The sequence below is a fragment of the Somniosus microcephalus genome, chromosome 12 (assembly GCF_052327205.1).
Source record: "Somniosus microcephalus isolate GS21.2 chromosome 12, FLI_Smic_1.0, whole genome shotgun sequence".
NCBI classification, from domain to species: Eukaryota; Metazoa; Chordata; class Chondrichthyes; order Squaliformes; family Somniosidae; genus Somniosus; species Somniosus microcephalus.
The window spans coordinates 110,419,087-110,441,513 of record NC_140998.1 but is presented as its reverse complement, the minus strand read 5'-3'; positions in this window follow the sequence as shown (position 1 = coordinate 110,441,513).

The following is a 22,427-nucleotide window of genomic DNA, read 5'->3' as shown; positions in this document are numbered from 1 at the left end:
GATGGTGGAGTGGCAATGATGTTGATGAAGGAATGTCGGTGATGTTATAGGAGGAATGCTGGTGATGTTGATGGAGAAGTGGCAGTGATGTTGGTGGGGGAATGTCGGTGATGTTGATGGAGGTATGATCGTGATGTTTTTGGAGAAATGTCTGTGATGCTGGAGGAGGAATCCTGGTGGTGTTATTGGGGGATTGTGGGTGATGTTGGTGGAGGAATGTCGGTGATGTTGGAGGTGGAATGTCGGTAATTTTGATGGAGGATTGTCGGTGATGTTGGAAGAGGAATATCAGTGTTGTTGGTGGAGGAATGCCTGTGATGTTGCAGGAGGATTATCAGTCACGTTGGAGAAAGAATGTCAGTGAAGTTGATGGTGGAACATTCGTGATGTTGGAGCAGGAATGCCATTGACGTAGATGTAGGAATGTCAGTGAAGTTGATGGAGGAACGTGGGTGATGTTGTTGGGGGAATGTCGGTGATATTGGTGGAGGATTGTCAGTGATGTTGGTGGTTGAATATCAGTGATGTTGGTGGAGGGATGTCAGTGTTGTTGGAGGAGGAATGTCTGTGATGTTGGAGGAGGAATGTCAGTGATGTTGGTGGAGGAATGTCAGTGATGATCGTGGGGGATTGTGGATGATGTTGCAAGAGGAATGTCAGTGCTGTTGGTGGAGAAATGTCAGTGATGTTGATGGAGGAATGTTGGTGATGTTGATGGAGGAATGTCAGTGATGTTGGTGGAGGAATGATGGTGATGTTGCAAGAGGAATGTCAGTGTTGTTGGTGGAGAAATGTCCGTGATGTTGGAGGAGGATTATCAGTGACGTTGGAGGAAGAATGTCAGTGAAATTAATGGAGGAATGTCGGTGATGTTGGAGGAAGAATGTCAGTGAAATTAATGGAGGAATGTCGATGATGTTGGAGGAAGAATGTCAGTGATGTGGATGCTGGAACGTCGGTGATGTTGGAGGAGGTATGTCACTGAAATTGATGGAGGAATGTCAGTGATGTTGGAGGATGAATGTCAGTGATGTTGATGGAGGAATGTTGTTGATGTTGATAGAGGAATGTCGGTGAATTTGTTGGGGGAATGTCGGTGAATTTGTTGGGGGAATGTCGGTGATATTGGTGGAGGAATGTCAGTGATGTTGATGGAGGAATGTCAGTGATTTTGGAGAAGGAATGTCAGTGAAATTGATGGAGAAATGTCTGTGATGTTGGAGGAGGAATGTCGGTGATGTTGATGTAGGAATGTCAGGGATGTTGGAGGTGGTATGTTGGTGATGTTGCAAGAGGAATGTCACTGTTGTTGGTGGAGAAATGTCAGTGATGTTGATGGAGGACTGTCAGTGATGATGATGGAGGTATGTCGGTGATGTTGATGGAGGAATGTCGGTGAATTTTGGGGGGGAATGTCGGTGATATTGGTGGAGGAATGTCGGTGAAGTTGTTGGGGGAATGTCGGTGATATTGGTGGAGAAATGTCAGTGATGTTGGGGGAGGAATGTCAGTGACATTGGAGGAAGAATGTCAGTGATGTTGATGGAGGAATGTCAGTGATGTTGGAGGAAGAATGTCAGTGATGTTGATGGAGGAATGTTGGGGATGTTGGAGGAAGAATGTCAGTGATGTTGGAGGAGGAATGTCAGTGATGTTGGAGGAGGAATGTCGGTGATGTTCCAAGAGGAATGCTAGTGATGTTGGAGGAGGATTATCAGTGACGTTGGAGGAAGAATGTCAGTGAAGTTGATGGTGGAACTTTGGTGATGTTGGAAGAGGAATGTCAGTGAAATTGATGGAAGAACGTTGGTGATGTTGGAAGAGGAATGCCGGTGATGTTGATGGAGGACTGTCAGTGATGTTGTTGGAGGAATGCCGGTGATGTTGTTGATGCATTGTCGGTGATATTGGTGGAGGAATGTCAGTGATGTTGGAGGAGGAATGTCAGTGATGTTGGAGGAGGAATGTCAGTGATGTTCCAAGAGGAATGCCAGTGATGTTGGAGGAGGATTATCAGTGACATTGGAGGAAGAATGTCAGTGAAGTTGATGGTGGAACGTTGGTGATGTTGGAGGAGGAATGCCGGTGATGTTGATGGAGGATTGTCAGTGATGTTGTTGGAGGAATGTCGGGGATGTTGTTGATGCATTGTCGGTGATATTGGTGGAGGAATGTCAGTGAGGTTGGTGGTGGAATGTCAGTGATGTTGGTGGAGGAATGTCAGTGATTGTTATGTCTCCTATGAGACATTGGTATTGTGTTTTTGTCTCCCCATAGTGTTTTACTACTTACCTCCTTACTGTTGATTTATGTCATGTGACACTATTAGAATGTGAAAGTAATAACAGAACCACGAGGGGGGCAGAATTCATGGCTGGTGATTCTGCAGTATCTAACGCCATCCTTTTCAGTTTCCCCCTTGGTTGGCATTGTCTGTTATTAGACTTTTATCAGATGTTCTTTACGTTTAATCTATGTCATCATTTTTTGATATTTGTGGCCAGATGAGTTAATATATTGAATTTTGTCGAGCTCCATGGTAGCTAGCTTAGTCTTTCCCCTGGCATTCATGTGTTAGACTTTTGCTTATTGTATCATACTTACCTCAAATTGTAATTGAACCATTGAGTTATAGTAGTAACGTTTCATTCTACTATCCTAGGCTTATTTTGTGCGTTCAGATTGTGATTGTAATACAAATCAGTCTTATTTATTGTTGTAATTTCTTGTTCTCTCTGTAGTTTCACCCAGTGTCACTAAACTGTATGAAAAAGTATCAAAGCCTCCTGTTTGGTGATGAGGGTTTGGCTGTCTGTCGAATCATAATCATGAGGAGGACAGAACAGTGATGTTGGTGGAGGATTGTCAGTGATGTTGGAGGAAGAATGTCGGTGATGTTGATGGAGGCATGTCAGTGATCTTGGTGGGGGAATGTTGGTGATGTTCGAGGAGGAAGAATGTAGGTGATGTTGCAAGAGGAATGTCAGTGTTGTTGGTGGAGAAATGTCCGTGATGTTGGAGGAGGAGTATCAGTGACGTGGGAGGAAGAATGTTAGTGAAGTTGATTGTGGAATGTCGGTGATGTTGGAGGAGGCATGTCAGTAAAGTTGATGGAGGAATGTCAGTGATGTTGGAGGAGGAATGTCAGTGATGTTGATGGAGGAATGTCGGTGATGTTGATGCAGGAATATCAGTGATGTTGGGTGAATGTCGGTGCTGTTGTAGGAGGAATGTCGGTGATGTTCATGGAGGAATGTCAGTGATGTTGATGCAGGAATATCAGTGATGTTGGGTGAATGTCGGTGCTGTTGTAGGAGGAATGTCGGTGATGTTCATGGAGGAATGTCGGTGATGTTGAGGGAGTAACGTCCTTGATGTTGGAGGAGGATTATCGGTGATCTTGGTGGGTGAATGTCGATGAAGTTGGAGGAGGAATGTTGGTGAGGTTGGAGGAAGAATGTCAGTGATGTTGATGGAGGCATGTCTGTGAACTTGGTGGGGGAATGTCGGTGCAGTTGGAGGAGGAATGTTGGTGATGTTGGAGGAGGAATGTCGCTGAAGTTCCAAGGGAAATATCAGTGTTGTTGGTGGAGGAATGCCTGTTATGTTGGAGGGGGATTATCAGTGACATTGGAGGAAGAATGTCAGTGAAGTTGATGGTGGAACGTTCATGATGTTGGAGGAGGAATGCCGGTGACGTTGATGTAGGAATGTCAGTGATGTTGATGGAGGAATGTCGGTGATGTTGTTGGGGGAATGTCATTGATATTGGTGGAGGATTGTCAGTGATGTTGGTTGTGGAATATCAGTGATGTTGGTGGAGGAATGTCAGTGATGTTGGTGGAGGAATGTCAGTGATGTTGGAGGTGGAATGTCAGTGATGTTGATGGCGGAATGTCGGTGGTGTTGCTGGAGGAATGTCGGTGATGTTGGAGGAGGATTGTTGGTGATGTTGGTGGAGGAATGTCAGTGATGTTGGAGGAGGGATTTCTGTGATGTTGGAGGAGGAATGTCGGTGATGTTGATGGAGGAATCTCGGTGATTTATGATGAGGAATGTCAGTGATGGAGGAGGAATGTCGGTGTCATTGATGGAGGAATGTCGGTGAAGTTGGTGGAGGCGTGTCGGTAATGTTGGAGTAGGAATGTCGGTGATGTTGGAGGAGGAATGTCAGTGATTTTGATGGAAGAATGTCTGTGATGTTGGAGGAGGTATGTCGGTGATGTTGGAGGAGGAATGTCGGTGATGTTGGAGGAGGAATGTCGGTGATGTTGGAGGAGGAATTTCGGTGATGCTGATGGAGGAATGTCTATGATTTTGGAGGCCGAATGTTGGTGATGTTGGAGGAGGAATGTCGGTGATGTTGGAGGAGGATTGTCGGTGATGTTAGGGGAGGAATGTCGGAGATATTGGGGATAATTTCGGTGACGTTTGTTGAGGAATGTCGATGATGTTGGAGGAGGAATGCCGGTGATGATGGTGGGGGAATATAGGTGATGTTCTTGGGGGAATGTCAGTGATAGGGAGGAATGTCGGTGATGTTGGAGGGGGAATTTTGTTGATGTTGCTGGAGGAATGTCGGTGGTGTTGCAGGAGGAATGTCGGTGATGTTGGAGGAGAAATGTCGGTGATGCTGGAGGACGAATGTCGGTGATGTGTGTGGAGGAATGTCGGTGATGTTCGAGGAGGTATGTCGGTGATGCTGGAGGGCGAATGTCAGTGATGTGGGTGGAGGAATGTTGGTGATGTTGGTGGAGGACTGTCTGGGATGCTGGAGGAGAAATGTCTGTGATGTTGGTGGAGGCATGTCAGTGATGTTGGAGGAGGAATGTCGATGATTTTGGTGGCGGAATGTTGGTGGTGTTGGTGGAGGAATGTCAGTGATGTTGTAGGAGGATTGTTGGTGGTGTTGGTGGAGGAATGTCGGTGATGTTGGAGGAGGGATTTCGGTGATGTTTGAAGAGGAATGTCGGTGATGTTGATGGAGGAATCTCGGTGATACATGATGAGGAATGCCAGTGATGTTGGAGTAGGAATGTCGGTGACATTGATGGAGGAATGTCGGTGAAGTTAGTGGAGGCGTGTCGGTAATGTTGGAGGAGGAATGTCGGTGATGTTGGAGGAGGAATGTCGGTGATGTTGATGGAGGAATGTCTGTGATGTTGGAGGAGGAATGTCGGTGCAGTTGGAGGAGGAATGTTGGTGATGTTGGAGGAGGAATGTCGCTGAAGTTCCAAGGGAAATATCAGTGTTGTTGGTGGAGGAATGCCTGTTATGTTGGAGGAGGATTATCAGTGACATTGGAGGAAGAATGTCAGTGAAGTTGATGGTGGAACGTTCGTGATGTTGGAGGAGGAATGCCGGTGACATTGATGTAGGAATGTCAGTGATGTTGATGGAGGAATGTCGGTGATGTTGTTGGGGGAATGTCATTGATATTGGTGGAGGATTGTCAGTGATGTTGGTTGTGGAATATCAGTGATGTTGGTGGAGGAATGTCAGTGATGTTGGTGGAGGAATGTCAGTGATGTTGGAGGTGGAATGTCAGTGATGTTGATGGCGGAATGTCGGTGGTGTTGCTGGAGGAATGTCGGTGATGTTGGAGGAGGATTGTTGGTGATGTTGGTGGAGGAATGTCAGTGATGTTGGAGGAGGGATTTCTGTGATGTTGGAGGAGGAATGTCGGTGATGTTGATGGAGGAATCTCGGTGATTTATGATGAGGAATGTCAGTGATGGAGGAGGAATGTCGGTGTCATTGATGGAGGAATGTCGGTGAAGTTGGTGGAGGCGTGTCGGTAATGTTGGAGTAGGAATGTCGGTGATGTTGGAGGAGGAATGTCGGTGATTTTGATGGAGGAATGTCTGTGATGTTGGAGGAGGTATGTCGGTGATGTTGGAGGAGGAATGTCTGTGATGTTGGAGGAGGAATGTCTGTGATGTTGGAGGAGTAATGTCGGTGATGTTGGAGGAGGAATGTCGGTGATGTTGGAGGAGGAATTTCGGTGATGCTGATGGAGGAATGTCTGTGATTTTGGAGGCTGAATGTCGGTGATGTTGGAGGAGGATTGTCGGTGATGTTAGGGGAGGAATGTCGGAGATATTGGGGCTAATTTCGGTGACGTTTGTTGAGGAATGTCGATGATGTTGGAGGAGGAATGCCGGTGATGATGGTGGGGGAATATAGGTGATGTTCTTGGGGGAATGTCAGTGATAGGGAGGAATGTCGGTGATGTTGGAGGGGGAATTTTGTTGATGTTGCTGGAGGAATGTCGGTGGTGTTGCAGGAGGAATGTCGGTGATGTTGGAGGAGAAATGTCGGTGATGCTGGAGGACGAATGTCGGTGATGTGTGTGGAGGAATGTCGGTGATGTTCGAGGAGGTATGTCGGTGATGCTGGAGGGCGAATGTCAGTGATGTGGGTGGAGGAATGTTGGTGATGTTGGTGGAGGACTGTCTGGGATGCTGGAGGAGAAATGTCTGTGATGTTGGTGGAGGCATGTCAGTGATGTTGGAGGAGGAATGTCGATGATTTTGGTGGCGGAATGTTGGTGGTGTTGGTGGAGGAATGTCAGTGATGTTGTAGGAGGATTGTTGGTGGTGTTGGTGGAGGAATGTCGGTGATGTTGGAGGAGGGATTTCGGTGATGTTTGAAGAGGAATGTCGGTGATGTTGATGGAGGAATCTCGGTGATACATGATGAGGAATGCCAGTGATGTTGGAGTAGGAATGTCGGTGACATTGATGGAGGAATGTCGGTGAAGTTAGTGGAGGCGTGTCGGTAATGTTGGAGGAGGAATGTCGGTGATGTTGGAGGAGGAATGTCGGTGATGTTGATGGAGGAATGTCTGTGATGTTGGCAGAGGTATGTCGGTGATGTTGGAGGAGGAATGTCGGTAATGTTGGAGGAGGAATGTCGGTGATGTTGGAGGAGGAATGTCTGTGATGTTGGAGGAGGAATGTCTGTGATGTTGGAGGTGTAATGTCGGTGATCTTGGAGGAGGAATGTCGGTGATGTTGGAGGAGGAAATTTGGTGATGTTAGGGGAGGAATGTCGGTGATATTGGGGGTAATGTCGGTGACGTTTGTTGAGGAATGTCGATGATGTTGGAGGAGGGATGTTGGAGTAGGAATGTCGGTGATGTTGATGGAGGAACGTCTGTGATGTTGGAGGAGGTATGTCAATGATGTTGGAGGAGGAATGCCTGTGATGTTGGAGGAGGAATGTCTGTGATTTTGAAGGCCGAATGTTGGTGATGTTGGAGGAGGAATGTCGGTGACGTTGGAGGAGCAATGTCGGTGATGTTAGGGGAGGAATGTCGGTGATGTTGGGGGTAATGTCGGTGATGTTTGTTGAGGAATGTCGATGATGTTGGAGGAGGAATGCCGTTGATGATGGTGGAGGAATATAGGTGATGTTGTTGGGGGAATGTCGGTGACGGACGACGAATGTCGATGATGTTGTTGGGAGAATGTCGGTGATGGAGGTGGAGCAATGTCGATGGTGTTGCAGGAGGAATGTGTGTGATGTTGGAGGAGGAATGTCGATGATGTTGGAGGAGATTTGTCGGTGATGCTGGAGGAGGAATGTCGGTGATTTTGGAGGAGGTATGTTGGTGGTCTTGTTGTAGGAATGTCGGTCATGTTGGTGGAGGCATGTCAGTGATGTTGGTGGAGGAATGACGGTGATTTTGATGGCAGAATGTTGGTGGTGTTGATGGTGGAATATCGGTGATGTTGGAGGAGGAATGTCGGTGATGTTGGAGGAGGAATGTCGATGATGTTGGAGGAGGAATGTCTGTGATGTTGGAGGAGGAATGTCGGTGATGCTGGAGGAGGAGTGTCGGTGATGTTGGAGGAGCAATGTTGGTGATCTTGATGTAGGAATGTCGGTGATGTTGTTGGAGGCATGTCTGTGATGTTGGAGGAGGAATGTTGGTGATGTTGGAGGAGGAATGTCGGTGATGTTGGAGGAGGAATGTCGGTGATGTTGGAGGAGGAATGTCGGTGATGTTGGTGAGGAATGTCGGTGATGTGGGGGGGGAATGTTGGTGATGTTGTTTGAGGAATGTTGGTGATATTTTTGGAGGAATGTCGGTGATGCTGCTCGAGGAATATTGGTGATGTTGCTGGGGAATGTCGGTGATGTTGGTGCAGGAAAATCAGTGAAGTATGAGGAGGAATGTCAGTGATGTTAGTCGGGAATGTCGGTGATGTTGGTGCAGGAATGTCGGTGATATTGGTGGATGAATGTAAGTGATGTTGATGGAGGAATGTCAATGATGTTGGAGGAGGAAAGTCAGTGATGATGGTGGGGGAATATAGGTGATGTTGTTGGCGGAATGTCGGTGATGGACGACGAATGTCGGTGATGGACGACGAATGTCGGTTATGTTGTTGGGAGAATGTCGGTGATGGGGAGGAATGTCGGGGATGTTGGAGGAGGAACTTTTTTTGATGTTGCTGGAGGAATGACGGTGGTGTTGCAGGAGGAATGTCGTTGATGTTGGAGGAGAAATGTCGGTGATGCTGGAGGACGAATGTCGGTGATGTGGGTGGAGGAATGTCGGTGATGTTGGAGGAGGTTTGTCGGTGATGCTGGATGACGAATGTCGGTGATGTGGGTGGAGGAATGTTGGTGATGTTGGTGGAGGAATGTCGGGGAGGCTGGAGGAGAAATGTCTGTGATGTTGGTGGAGGCATGTCAGTGATTTTGGAGGAGTAATGTCGGTAATTTTGTTGGCGGAATGTCGGTGCTGTTGGTGGAGGAATGTTGGTGATGTTGGAGGAGGAATGTTGGTGATGTTGGAGGAGGGATGTCGGTGATGTTGGTGGGGAATGTCGGTGATGTTGGTGCAGGAATGTCGGTGATATTGGTAGATGAATGTCGGTGATGTTGATGGAGGAATGTCGATGATGTTGGAGGAGGAAAGTCGGTGATGATGGTCGGGGAATATTGGTGATGTTGTTGGGGGAATGTCGGTGATGGACGACGAATGTCGGTGATGTTGGGAGAATGTCGGTGATTGGGAGGAATGTCGGTGATGTTGGAGGAGAAATGTCGGTGATGCTGGAAGACGAATGTCAGTGATGTGGGTGGAGGAATGTCGGTGATGTTGGAGGAGGTTTGTCGGTGATGCTGGAGGACGAATGACAGTGATGTGGCTGGAGGAATGACGGTGATGTTGGAGGAGGAATGTCGGTGATGTTGGAGGAGGAATGTCGATGATGTTGGAGGAGGAATGTCTGTGATGTTGGTGGGGGAATGTCTGTGATGTTGGAGGAGGAATGTATGTGATGTTGGTGGGGGAATGTCAGTGATGTTAGAGGAGGAATGTCTGTGATGTTGGTGGGGGAATGTCAGTGATGTTGAAGGAGGAATGTCGATGAAGTTGATGGAGGAATGTTGGTGATGTTGGTGGAGGAATGTCGGGGATGCTGGAGGAGAAATGTCAGTGATGTTGATGGAGGCATGTCAGCGATGTTGGAGGAGGAATGTCGGTTATTTTGGTGGTGGAATGTCGGTGGTGTTGGGGGAGGAATGTTGGAGATGTTGGAGGAGGATAGTCGGTGATGTTGGTGGAGTAATGTCAGTGATGTTGGGGGAGTAATGTCGGTGATGCTGATGGAGTAATGTCTGTATTGTTGGAGGAGGAATGTCGGTGATGTTGGAGGAGGAATGTCGATGATGTTGTTGGAGGAATGTCTGTGATGTTGGAGGATGAATGTCGACGATGTTGGAGGAGGAATGTCGGTGATGTTGGAGGAGGAATATCTGTGATGTTGGAGGAGGAATGTCGGTGATGCTGGAGGAGGGATGTCGATGATGATGGAGGAGGAATGTTGGTGATCTTGGTGTAGGAATGTTGGTGATGTTGTTGGAGGCATGTCTGTGATGTTGGAGGAGGAATGTTGGTGATGTTGGAGGAGGAATGTCGGTAATGTTGGAGGAGGAATGTTGGTGATGTTGGAGGAGGAATTTCAGTGATGCTGGTGGAGGAATGTCTGTGATGTTGGAGGAGGACTGTCGGTGATGTTGGAGGAGGGATATCTGTGATGTTGGAGGAGGAATGTCGGTGATGCTGGAGGAGGGATGTCGGTGATGATGGAGGAGGAATGTTGGTGATCTTGGTGTAGGAATGTTGGTGATGTTGTTGGAGGCATGTCTGTGATGTTGGAGGAGGAATGTTGGTGATGTTGGAGGAGGAATGTCGGTAATGTTGGAGGAGGAATGTTGGTGATGTTGGAGGAGGAATTTCAGTGATGCTGGTGGAGGAATGTCTGTGATGTTGGAGGAGGACTGTCGGTGATGTTGGAGGAGGGATGTCAGTGAAGTTGGGGAGGAATGTCGGTGAGGTGGGGGGGAATGTTGGTGATGTTGGTTGAGGAATGTTGATGATATTTCTGGAGGAATGTCGGTGATGCTGCTCGAGGAATGTTGGTGATGTTGGTGGGGAATGTCGGTGATGTTGGTGCAGGAAAATCAGTGAAGTATGAGGTGGAATGTCAGTGATGTTAGTCGGGAATGTCGGTGATGTTGGTGCAGGAATGTCGGTGATATTGGTGGATGAATGTCGGTGATGTTGATGGAGGAATGTCGATGATGTTGGAGGAGGAAAGTTGGTGATGATGGTGGGGGAATATAGGTGATGTTGTTGGGGGAATGTCGGTGATGGACGACGAATGTCAGTGATCTTGTTGGGAGAATGTCGGTGATGGGGAGGAATGTCGGTGATGTTGGAGGAGGAATTTTGTTGATGTTGCTGGAGGAATGTCGCTGGTGTTGCAGGAGGAATGTCGGTGATGTTGGAGGAGAAATGTCGGTGATGCTGGAGGACGAATGTCAGTGATGTGTGTGGAGGAATGTCGGTGATGGTGGAGGAGGTATGTCGGTGGTGTTGCAGGAGGAATGTCAGTGATGTTGGAGGAGGTATGTCGGTGATGCTGGAGGACGAATGTCGGTGATGTGTGTGGAGGAATGTCAGTGATGGTGGAGGAGGTATGTCGGTGATGCTGGAGGACGAATGTCAGTGATGTGGGTGGAGGAATGATGGTGATGTTGGTGGAGGACTGTCTGGGATGCTGGAGGAGAAATGTCTGTGATGTTGGTGGAGGCATGTCAGTGATGTTGGAGGAGGAATGTCGATGATTTTGGTGGCGGAATGTTGGTGGTGTTGGTGGAGGAATGTCAGTGATGTTGTAGGAGGATTGTTGGTGGAGGAATGTCGGTGATGTTGGAGGAGGGATTTCGGTGATGCTTGAAGAGGAATGTCGGTGATGTTGATGGAGGAATCTCGGTGATACATGATGAGGAATGCCAGTGATGTTGGAGTAGGAGTGTCGGTGACATTGATGGAGGAATGTCGGTGAAGTTAGTGGAGGCGTGTCGGTAATGTTGGAGGAGGAATGTCGGTGATGTTGGAGGAGGAATATCGGTGATGTTGATGGAGGAATGTCTGTGATGTTGGCAGAGGTATGTTGGTGATGTTGGAGGAGGAATGTCGGTAATGTTGGAGGAGGAATGTCGGTGATGTTGGAGGAGGAATGTCTGTGATGTTGGAGGAGGAATGTCTGTGATGTTGGAGGTGTAATGTCGGTGATCTTGGAGGAGGAATGTCGGTGATGTTGGAGGAGGAAATTTGGTGATGTTAGGGGAGGAATGTCGGTGATATTGGGGGTAATGTCGGTGACGTTTGTTGAGGAATGTCGATGATGTTGGAGGAGGAATGCCGGTGATGTTGGAGTAGGAATGTCGGTGATGTTGATGGAGGAATGTCTGTGATGTTGGAGGAGGAATGTCAGTGATGTTGGAGGAGGAATGTCTGTGATTTTGGAGGCCGAATGTTGGTGATGTTGGAGGAGCAATGTCGGTGATGTTAGGGGAGGAATGTCGGTGATGTTGGGGGTAATGTCGGTGACGTTTGTTGAGGAATGTCGATGATGTTGGAGGAGGAAAGCCGGTGATGCTGGAGGATGAATGTCGGTGATGTGGGTGGAGGAATGTCAGTGATGTTGGAGGAGGTTTGTCGGTGATGCTGGAGGATGAATATCGGTGATCTGGGGAAGGAATGTTGGTGATGTTGGTGGAGGAATATCGGGGATGCTGGAGGAGAAATGTCTGTGATGTTGGTGGAGGCATGTCAGTGATGTTGGAGGAGGAATGTCAGTGATTTTGGTGGCGGAATGTCGGTGGTGTTGGTGGAGGAATGTCGGTGATATTGGAGGAGGATTGTTGGTGATGTTGGTGGAGGAATGTCGGTGATGTTGATGGAGGAATCTCGGTGATATATGATGAGGAATGTCAGTGATGTTGGAGGAGGAATGTCGGTGACATTGATGGAGGAATGTCTGTGAAGTTGGTGGAGGCATGTCGGTAATGTTGGAGGAGGAATGTCGGTGATCTTGGAGGAGGAATGTCGGTGATGTTGATGGAGGAATGTCTGTGATGTTGGAGGAGGTATGTCGGTGATGTTGGAGGAGGAATGTCTGTGATGTTGGAGGAGGAATGTCTGTGATGTTGGAGGAGTAATGTCAGTGATCTTGGAGGAGGAATGTCGGTGATGTTGGAGGAGGAAATTCGGTGATGTGAGGGGAGGAATGTCGGTGATATTGGGGGTAATGCCAGTGACGTTTGTTAAGGAATGTCGATGATGTTGGAGGAGGAATGCCGGTGATGTTGCAGTAGGAATGTCGGTGATGTTGATGGAGGAATGTCTGCGATGTTGGAGGAGGTATGTCGGTGATGTTGGAGGAGGTATGTCTGTGATGTTGGAGGAGGAATGTCTGTGATTTTGGAGGCCGAATGTTGGTGATGTTGGAGGAGGAATGTCGGTGATGTTGGAGGAGCAATGTCGGTAATGTTAGGGGAGGAATGTCGGTGATATTGGGGGTAATGTCGGTGATGTTTGTTGAGGAATGTCGATGATGTTGGAGGAGGAATGCCGTTGATGATGGTGGGGGAATGTAGGTGATGTTGTTGGGGGAATGTCGGTGATGGAGGTGGAGGAATGTCGATGGTGTTGCAGGAGGAATGTGTGTGATGTTGGAGGAGGAATGCCGATGATGTTGGAGGAGGTTTGTCAGTGATGCTGGAGGACGAATGTCGGTGATGTTGGTGAAGGAATGTCAGTGATGTTGGAGAAGGTATGTCTGTGATGCTGATGGAGTAATGTCTGTGATGTTGGAGGAGGAATGTCGGTGATGTTGGAGGAGGAATGTCGATGTTGTTGCAGGAGGAATGTCAATGATGTTGGAGGAGGAATGTCGATGATGTTGGAGGAGGCTTGTCGGTGATGCTGGAGGAGGAATGTCGGTGATTTTGGAGGAGGAATGTTGGTGGTCTTGGTGTAGGAATGTCGGTCATGTTGGTGGAGGCAGGTCAGTGATGTTGGTGGAGGAATGACGGTGATTTTGATGGCGGAATGTCGGTGGTGTTGATGGTGGAATGTCGGTGATGTTGGAGGCGGAATGTCGGTGATGTTGGAGGAGGAATGTCTGTGATGCTGATGGAGTAATGTCTGTGATGTTGGAGGAGGAATGTCGGTGATGTTGGAGGAGGAATGTCGATGGTGTTGCAGGAGGAATGTCAATGATGTTGGAGGAGGAATGTTGATGATGTTGGAGGAGGCTTGTCGGTGATGCTGGAGGAGGAATGTCAGTGATTTTGGAGGAGGAATGTTGGTGGTCTTGGTGTAGGAATGTCGGTCATGTTGGTGGAGGCATGTCAGTGATGTTGGTGGAGGAATGACGGTGATTTTGATGGCGGAATGTCGGTGGTGTTGATGGTGGAATGTCGGTGATGTTGGAGGAGGAATGTCGGTGATGTTGGTGGAGGAATGTCGGTGATGTTGGGGGAGGAATGGCGATGATGTTGGTGGAGGAATGTCTGTGATGTTGGAGGAGGAAATTCGGTGATGTGTGGGGACGAATGTCGGTGATATTGGAGGAATGTCGGTGATGTTGGTGGAGGAAATTCGGGGATGCTGGAGGAGGCATGTCGGTGAAGTTGGTGGAGGAATGTCGGTGATGTTGGAGGAAATTCAGGGATGCTGGAGGAGGCATGTCAGTGAAGTTGGTGGACGAATGTCGGTGATGATGGTGGGGGAAGGTCGGTGATGCTGATGGGGCAATGTCGGTGATGTTGGTAGAGGTATATCAGTGATGGTGGAGGAATGTTGGTGATGTTGGAGGAGGAATTTCGGTGATGATGTTGGAGGAATGTCGGTGATGTCGGTGGGGGAATGTGGATGATGTTGATGGAGGTATGTCAGTGATGTTGGAGGAGGAATATCGGTGATGTTGGATGAGGAATGTCGGTGATGTAGGTCGAAGTATGTCGGTGTTCATGCTGGGGGAACGTCGGTGATGCTGGTGGAGGATTGCCGGTGATGTTGGAGGAGGAATCTCGATTGTGTTGGTGGAGGAATGTCAGTGATGTTGGAGGAGAAATGTTCACGACGTTGGTGGAGGAATGTCGGTGATGTAGTAGGAATGTCGGTGATGTTGATGGAGAAATGTCGGTGATGTTTCAGGAGGAATGTCGGTGATGTTGGTGGATGAATGTCGGTGGTGTTGGAGGAGGAATGTTGGAGATGTTGATGGAGGAATGTCGGCGGTGTGTTGCAGGAGAAATGTCGGTGAAGTTGATGGAGGAATGTCGGTGGTGTTTGTGGAGGAATGTCGGGGATGTTGGTGTGGGAATGTGGGTGATATTGGAGGAGGATTGTTGGTGATGTTGGAGGAGGAATGTCGGTGATTTTGATGGCGGAATGTCGGTGGTGTTGATGGTGGAATGTCGGTGATGTTGGAGGAGGAATGTCAGTGATGTTGGAGGAGGAATGTCGGTGATGTTGGGGGAGGAATGGCGATGATGTTGGTGGAGGAATGTCTGTGATGTTGGAGGAGGAAATTCGGTGATGTGAGGGGAGGAATTTCGGTGATATTGGAGGAATGTCGGTGATGTTGGTGGAGGAAATTCGGGGATGCTAGAGGAAGCATGTCGGTGAAGTTGGTGGAGGAATGTCGGTGATGTTGGAGGAAATTCAGGGATGCTGGAGGAGGCATGTCAGTGAAGTTGGTGGACGAATGTCGGTGATGATGGTGGGGGAAGGTCGGTGATGCTGATGGGGCAATGTCGGTGATGTTGGTCGAGGTATATCAGTGATGGTGGAGGAATGTCGGTGATGATGTTGGAGGAATGTCGGTGATGTCGGTGGGGGAATGTGGGTGATGTTGATGGAGGTATGTCAGTGATGTTGGAGGAGGAATGTTAGTGATGTTGTTAGAGGCATGTCGGTGAACTTGGTGGGGGAATGTCGGTGATGTTAACGGAGGAATGTTGGTGGTGTTGACGGAGGAATGTCGGTGATGTTGGAGGAGAATGTCGGTGATGTTGGTGGAGGAATGTCGGTGGTGTTTGTGGAGGAATGTCGGGGATGTTGGTGTGGGAATGTGGGTGATATTGGAGGAGGATTGTTGGTGATGTTGGAGGAGGAATGTCGGTGATTTTGATGGCGGAATGTCGGTGGTGTTGATGGTGGAATGTCGGTGATGTTGGAGGAGGAATGTCAGTGATGTTGGAGGAGGAATGTCGGTGATGTTGGGGGAGGAATGGCGATGATGTTGGTGGAGGAATGTCTGTGATGTTGGAGGAGGAAATTCGGTGATGTGAGGGGAGGAATTTCGGTGATATTGGAGGAATGTCGGTGATTTTGGTGGCGGAATGTTGGTGATGTCGGTGGGGGAAAGTGGATGATATTGGTGGATTTATGACAGTGATGTTGGAAGAGGAATGTCAGTGATGTTGGAGGAGGAATGTTGGTGATCTTGGTGGAGGAATGTCGGTGATGTTGGAGGAGGAATGTCGGTGATGCTGGTGGAGGTATGCCGGTGATGTTGGAAGAGGAATGTCGGTGATGTTGGTGGAGGAATGTCGGTGATATTGATGGGGGAATGTCGGAGATGTTGGTAGAGGAATATCGGTGATGGTGGAGGAATGTCGGTGATGTTGGTGTCGAAATGTCGGTGATGTTGATGGAGAATTGTCTGTGAAGTTGGAGGAGGAATGTTGGTGATGTTGACGGAGGAATGTCGGTGGTGTTGGAGGAAGAATGTCGGTGATGTTGATGGAGGGATGTCGGTGATGATGGTGGCAGTAATACCGTTATGTTGGAGGAGGAATATCGGTGATGTTGGATGAGGAATGTCAGTGATGTAGGTCGAAGTATGTCGGTGTTCATGCTGGGGGAACGTCGGTGATGCTGGTGGAGGATTGCCGGTGATGTTGGAGGAGGAATGTCGATTGTGTTGGTGGAGGAATGTCGGTGATGTTGGAGGAGAAATGTTCACGACGTTGGTGGAGGAATGTCGGTGCTCTAGTAGGAATGTCGGTGATGTTGATGGAGAAATGTCGGTGATGTTTCAGGAGGAATGTCGGTGATGTTGGTGGATGAATGTCGGTGGTGTTGGAGGAGGAATGTTGGAGATGTTGATGGAGGAATGTCGGCGGTGTGTTGCAGGAGAAATGTCGGTGAAGTTGATGGAGGAATGTCGGTGGTGTTTGTGGAGGAATGTCGGGGATGTTGGTGTGGGAATGTGGGTGATATTGGAGGAGGATTGTCGGTGATGTTGGAGGAGGAATGTCGGTGATTTTGATGGCTGAATGTCGGTGGTGTTGGTGGAGGAATGTCGGTGATATTGATGGGGGAATGTCGGAGATGTTGGTAGAGGAATATCGGTGATCGTGGAGGAATGTCGGTGATGTTGGTGTCGAAATGTCGGTGATGTTGATGGAGAATTGTCTGTGAAGTTGGAGGAGGAATGTTGGTGATGTTGATGGAGGAATGTCGGTGGTTTGGAGGAAGAATGTCGGTGATGTTGATGGAGGAATGTCGGTGATGATGGTGGCGGTAATACCGTTATGTTGGAGGAGGAATATCGGTGATGTTGGATGAGGAATGTCGGTGATGTAGGTCGAAGTATGTCGGTGTTCATGCTGGGGGAACGTCGGTGATGCTGATGGAGAATTGCCGGTGATGTTGGAGGAGGAATGTCGATTGTGTTGGTGGAGGAATGTCGGTGATGTTGGAGGAGAAATGTTCACGACGTTGGTGGAGGAATGTCGGTGATGTAGTAGGAATGTCGGTGATGTTGATGGAGAAATGTCGGTGATGTTTCAGGAGGAATGTCGGTGATGTTGGTGGATGAATGTCGGTGGTGTTGGAGGAGGAATGTTGGAGATGTTGATGGAGGAATGTCGGCAGTGTGTTGCAGGGGAAATGTCGGTGAAGTTGATGGAGGAATGTCGGTGGTGTTTGGGGAGGAATGTCGGGGATGTTGGTGTGGGAATGTGGGTGATATTGGAGGAGGATTGTCGGTGATGTTGGAGGAGGAATGTCGGTGATGCTGGAGGAGGAATGTCAGTGATGTTGGAGGAGGAATGATGGTGATCTTGGTGTAGGAATTTCGGTGATGTTGGAGGAGGAATGTCGGTGATGCTGGAGGAGGAATGTCGGTGATTTTGGAGGAGGAATGTTGGTGGTCATGGTGTAGGAATGTCGGAGATGTTGGTGGAGGCATGTCAGTGATGTTGGTGGAGGAGTGACGGTGATTTTGATGGTGGAATATCGGTGGTTTTGATGGTGGAATGTTGGTGATGTTGGAGGATGAATGTCGAAGATGTTGGAGGAGGAATGTCAGTGATGTTGGAGGAGGAATGTCTGTGATGTTGGAGGAGGAATGTCGGTGATGCTGGAGGAGGGGTGTCGGTGATGTTGGAGGAGCAATGTTGGTGATCTTGGTGTAGGAATGTCGGTGATGTTGTTGGAGGCATGTCTGTGATGTTGGAGGATGAATGTTGGTGATGTTGGAGAAGGAATGTCAATAATGTTGGAGGAGGAATGTTTGTGATGTTGGAGGAGGAATTTCAGTGATGCTGATGGAGGAATGTCGGTGATGTTGGAGGAGGAATGTCGGTGATGTTAGGGAGGAATGTCGGTGATGTGGGGGGGGAATGTTGGTGATGTTGTTTGAGGAATGTTGGTGATATTTTTGGAGGAATGTCAGTGATGCTGCTCGAGGAATGTTGGTGATGTTGGTGGGGAATGTCGGTGATGTTGGTGCAGGAAAATCAGTGAAGTAAGAGGAGGAATGTCAGTGATGTTAGTCGGGAATGTCGGTGATGTTGGTGCAGGAATGTCGGTGATATTGGTGGATGAATGTTGGTGATGTTGATGGAGGAATGTCGATGATGTTGGAGGAGGAAAGTCAGTGATGATGGTGGGGGAATATAGGTGATGTTGGGGAAATGTCGGTGATGGACGACGAATGTCGGTGATGTTGTTGGGAGAATGTCGGTGATGGGGAGGAATGTCGGGGATGTTGGAGGAGGAATTTTGTTGATGCTGCTGGAGGAATGTCGGGGATGCTGGAGGAGGAATGTCGGTGATTTTGGTGGCGGAATGTCGGTGGTGTTGGTGGAGTAATGTCGATGATGTTGTTGGAGGAATGTCTGTGATGTTGGAGGATGAATGTCGATGATATTGGAGGAGGAATGTCGGTGATGGATGACGAATATCGGTGATGTTGTTGGGATAATGTCGGTGATGTGGAGGAATGTCGGTGATGTTGGAGGAGGAATTTTGTTGATGTTCCTGAAGGAATGTCGGTGGTGTTGCAGGAGGAATGTCGGTGATGTTGGAGGAGGTTTGTCGGTGATGCTGGAGGACGAATATCGGTGATGTGGCTGGAGGAATGACGGTGATGTTGGAGGAGGAATGTCGGTGATGTTGGTGGGGGAATGTCAGTGATGTTGGAGGAGGAATGTCTGTGATGTTGGTGGGGGAATGTCAGTGATGTTGATGGAGGAATGTCGATGAAGTTGATGGAGGAATGTTGGTGATGTTGGTGGAGGAATGTCGGGGATGCTGGAGGAGAAATGTCAGTGATGTTGGTGGAGGCATGTCAGTGATGTTGGAGGAGGAATTTCGGTGATTTTGTTGGCGGAATGTCGGTGGTGTTGGTGGAGGAATGCCGGGGATGTTGGAGGAGGATAGTCAGTGATGTTGGTGGAGGAATGTCAGTGATGTTGGGGGTGGAATGTCGGTGATGTTGATGGAGTAATGTCTGTGATGTTGTTGGAGGAATGTCGGTGATGTTGGAGGAGGAACGTCGATGATGTTGTTGGAGGAATATCTGTGATGTTGGAGGAGGAATGTCGGTGATGCTGGAGGAGGAATGTCGGTGATGATGGAGGAGGAATGTTGGTGATCTTGGTGTGGGAATGTCGGTGATGTTGTTGGAGGCATGTCTGTGATGTTGGACGAGGAATGTTGGTGATGTTGGAGGAGGAATGTCAGTAATGTTGGAGGTGGAATGTTGGTGATGTTGGAGGAGGAATTTAAGTGATGCTGGTGGAGGAATGTCTGTGATGTTGGAGGAGGACTGTCGGTGATGTTGGGGAGGATTGTCGGTGATGTTGGGGAGGATTGTCGGTGATGTCGGGGGGGGAAAGTTGGTGATATTTTTGGAGGAATGTCGGTGATGCTGCTCGAGGAATGTTGGTGATGTTGGTGGGGAATGTCGGTGATGTTGGTGCAGGAAAATCAGTGAAGTATGAGGTGGAATGTCAGTGATGTTAGTCGGGAATGTCGGTGATATTGGTGGATTAATGTCGATGATGTTGATGGAGGAATGTCGATGATGTTGGAGGAGGAAAGTCAGTGATGATGGTGGGGGAATATAGGTGATGTTGTTGGGGGAATGTCGGTGATGGACGACGAATGTCGGTGATCTTGTTGGGAGAATGTCGGTGATGCGGAGGAATGTCGGTGATGTTGTAGGAGGAATTTTGTTGATGTTGCTGGAGGAATGTCGGTGGTGTTGCAGGAGGAATGTTAGTGATGTTGGAGGTGAAATGTCGGTGATGCTGGAGGACGAATGTCGGTGATGTGGGTGGAGGAATGTCAGTGAAGTTGGAGGCGGTTTGTCGGTGATGTTGGCGGAACAATGTCCGTGATCTGAGTGGAGGAATGTTGGTGATGTTGGTGGAGCAATGCCGGGGAAGCTGGAGGAGAAATCTCTGTGATTTTGGTGGAGGCATGTCAGTGATGTTGTAGGACGAATGCCGGTGATTTTGGTGGCGGAATGTCGGTGGTGTTGCTGGAGGAATGTCGGTGATGTTGGAGGAGGATTGTTGGTGATGTTGGTGGAGGAATGTCAGTGATGTTGGAGGAGGGATTTCTGTGATGTTGGAGGAGGAATGTCGGTGATGTTGATGGAGGAATCTCGGTGATTTATGATGAGGAATGTCAGTGATGGAGGAGGAATGTCGGTGTCATTGATGGAGGAATGTCGGTGAAGTTGGTGGAGGCGTGTCGGTAATGTTGGAGGAGGAATGTCGGTGATTTTGATGGAGGAATGTCTGTGATGTTGGAGGAGGTATGTCGGTGATGTTGGAGGAGGAATGTCTGTGATGTTGGAGGAGGAATGTCTGTGATGTTGGAGGAGTAATGTCGGTGATGTTGGAGGAGGAATGTCGGTGATGTTGGAGGAGGAATTTCGGTGATGCTGATGGAGGAATGTCTGTGATTTTGGAGGCCGAATGTTGGTGATGTTGGAGGAGGAATGTCGGTGATGTTGGAGGAGGATTGTCGGTGATGTTAGGGGAGGAATGTCGGAGATATTGGGGATAATTTCGGTGAAATTTGTTGAGGAATGTCGATGATGTTGGAGGAGGAATGCCGGTGATGATGGTGGGGGAATATAGGTGATGTTCTTGGGGGAATGTCAGTGATAGGGAGGAATGTCGGTGATGTTGGAGGGGGAATTTTGTTGATGTTGCTGGAGGAATGTCGGTGGTGTTGCAGGAGGAATGTCGGTGATGTTGGAGGAGAAATGTCGGTGATGCTGGAGGACGAATGTCGGTGATGTTGGAGGAGGTATGTCGGTGATGCTGGAGGACGAATGTCAGTGATGTGGGTGGAGGAATGTTGTTGATGTTGGTGGAGGACTGTCTGGGATGCTGGAGGAGAAATGTCTGTGATGTTGGTGGAGGCATGTCAGTGATGTTGGAGGAGGAATGTCGATGATTGTGGTGGCGGAATGTTGATGGTGTTGGTGGAGGAATGTCAGTGATGTTGTAGGAGGATTGTTGGTGGAGGAATGTCGGTGATGTTGGAGGAGGGATTTCGGTGATGTTTGAAGAGGAATGTCGGTGATGTTGATGGAGGAATCTCGGTGATACATGATGAGAAATGCCAGTGATGTTGGAGTAGGAATGTCGGTGACATTGATGGAGGAATGTCGGTGAAGTTAGTGGAGGCGTGTCGGTAATGTTGGAGGAGGAATGTCGGTGATGTTGGAGGAGGAATATCGGTGATGTTGATGGAGGAATGTCTGTGATGTTGGCAGAGGTATGTCGGTGATGTTGGAGGAGGAATGTCGGTAATGTTGGAGAAGGAATGTTGGTGATGTTGGAGGAGGAATGTCTGTGATGTTGGAGGAGGAATGTCTGTGATGTTGGAGGTGTAATGTCGGTGATCTTGGAGGAGGAATGTTGGAGATGCTGATGGAGGAATGTCGGCAGTGTGTTGCAGGAGAAATGTCGGTGAAGTTGATGGAGGAATGTCGGTGGTGTTTGTGGAGGAATGTCGGGGATGTTGGTGTGGGAATGTGGGTGATATTGGAGGAGGATTGTCGGTGATGTTGGAGGAGGAATGTCGGTGATGCTGGAGGAGGAATGTCAGTGATGTTGGAGGAGGAATGATGGTGATCTTGGTGTAGGAATTTCGGTGATGTTGGAGGAGGAATGTCAGTGATGCTGGAGGAGGAATGTCGGTGACATTGGAGGAGGAATGTTGGTGGTCATGGTGTAGGAATGTCGGAGATGTTGGTGGAGGCATGTCAGTGATGTTGGTGGAGGAATGACGGTGATTTTGATGGCGGAATATCGGTGGTTTTGATGGTGGAATGTTGGTGATGTTGGAGGATGAATGTCGAAGATGTTGGAGGAGGAATGTCAGTGATGTTGGAGGAGGAATGTCTGTGATGTTGGAGGAGGAATGTCGGTGATGCTGGAGGAGGAGTGTCGGTGATGTTGGAGGAGCAATGTTGGTGATCTTGGTGTAGGAATGTCGGTGATGTTGTTGGAGGCATGTCTGTGATGTTGGAGGATGAATGTTGGTGATGTTGGAGAAGGAATGTCAATAATGTTGGAGGAGGAATGTTTGTGATGTTGGAGGAGGAATTTCAGTGATGCTGATGGAGGAATGTCGGTGATGTTGGAGGAGGAATGTCGGTGATGTTAGGGAGGAATGTCGGTGATGTGGGGGGGGAATGTTGGTGATGTTGTTTGAGGAATGTTGGTGATATTTTTGGAGGAATGTCAGTGATGCTGCTCGAGGAATGTTGGTGCTGTTGGTGGGGAATGTC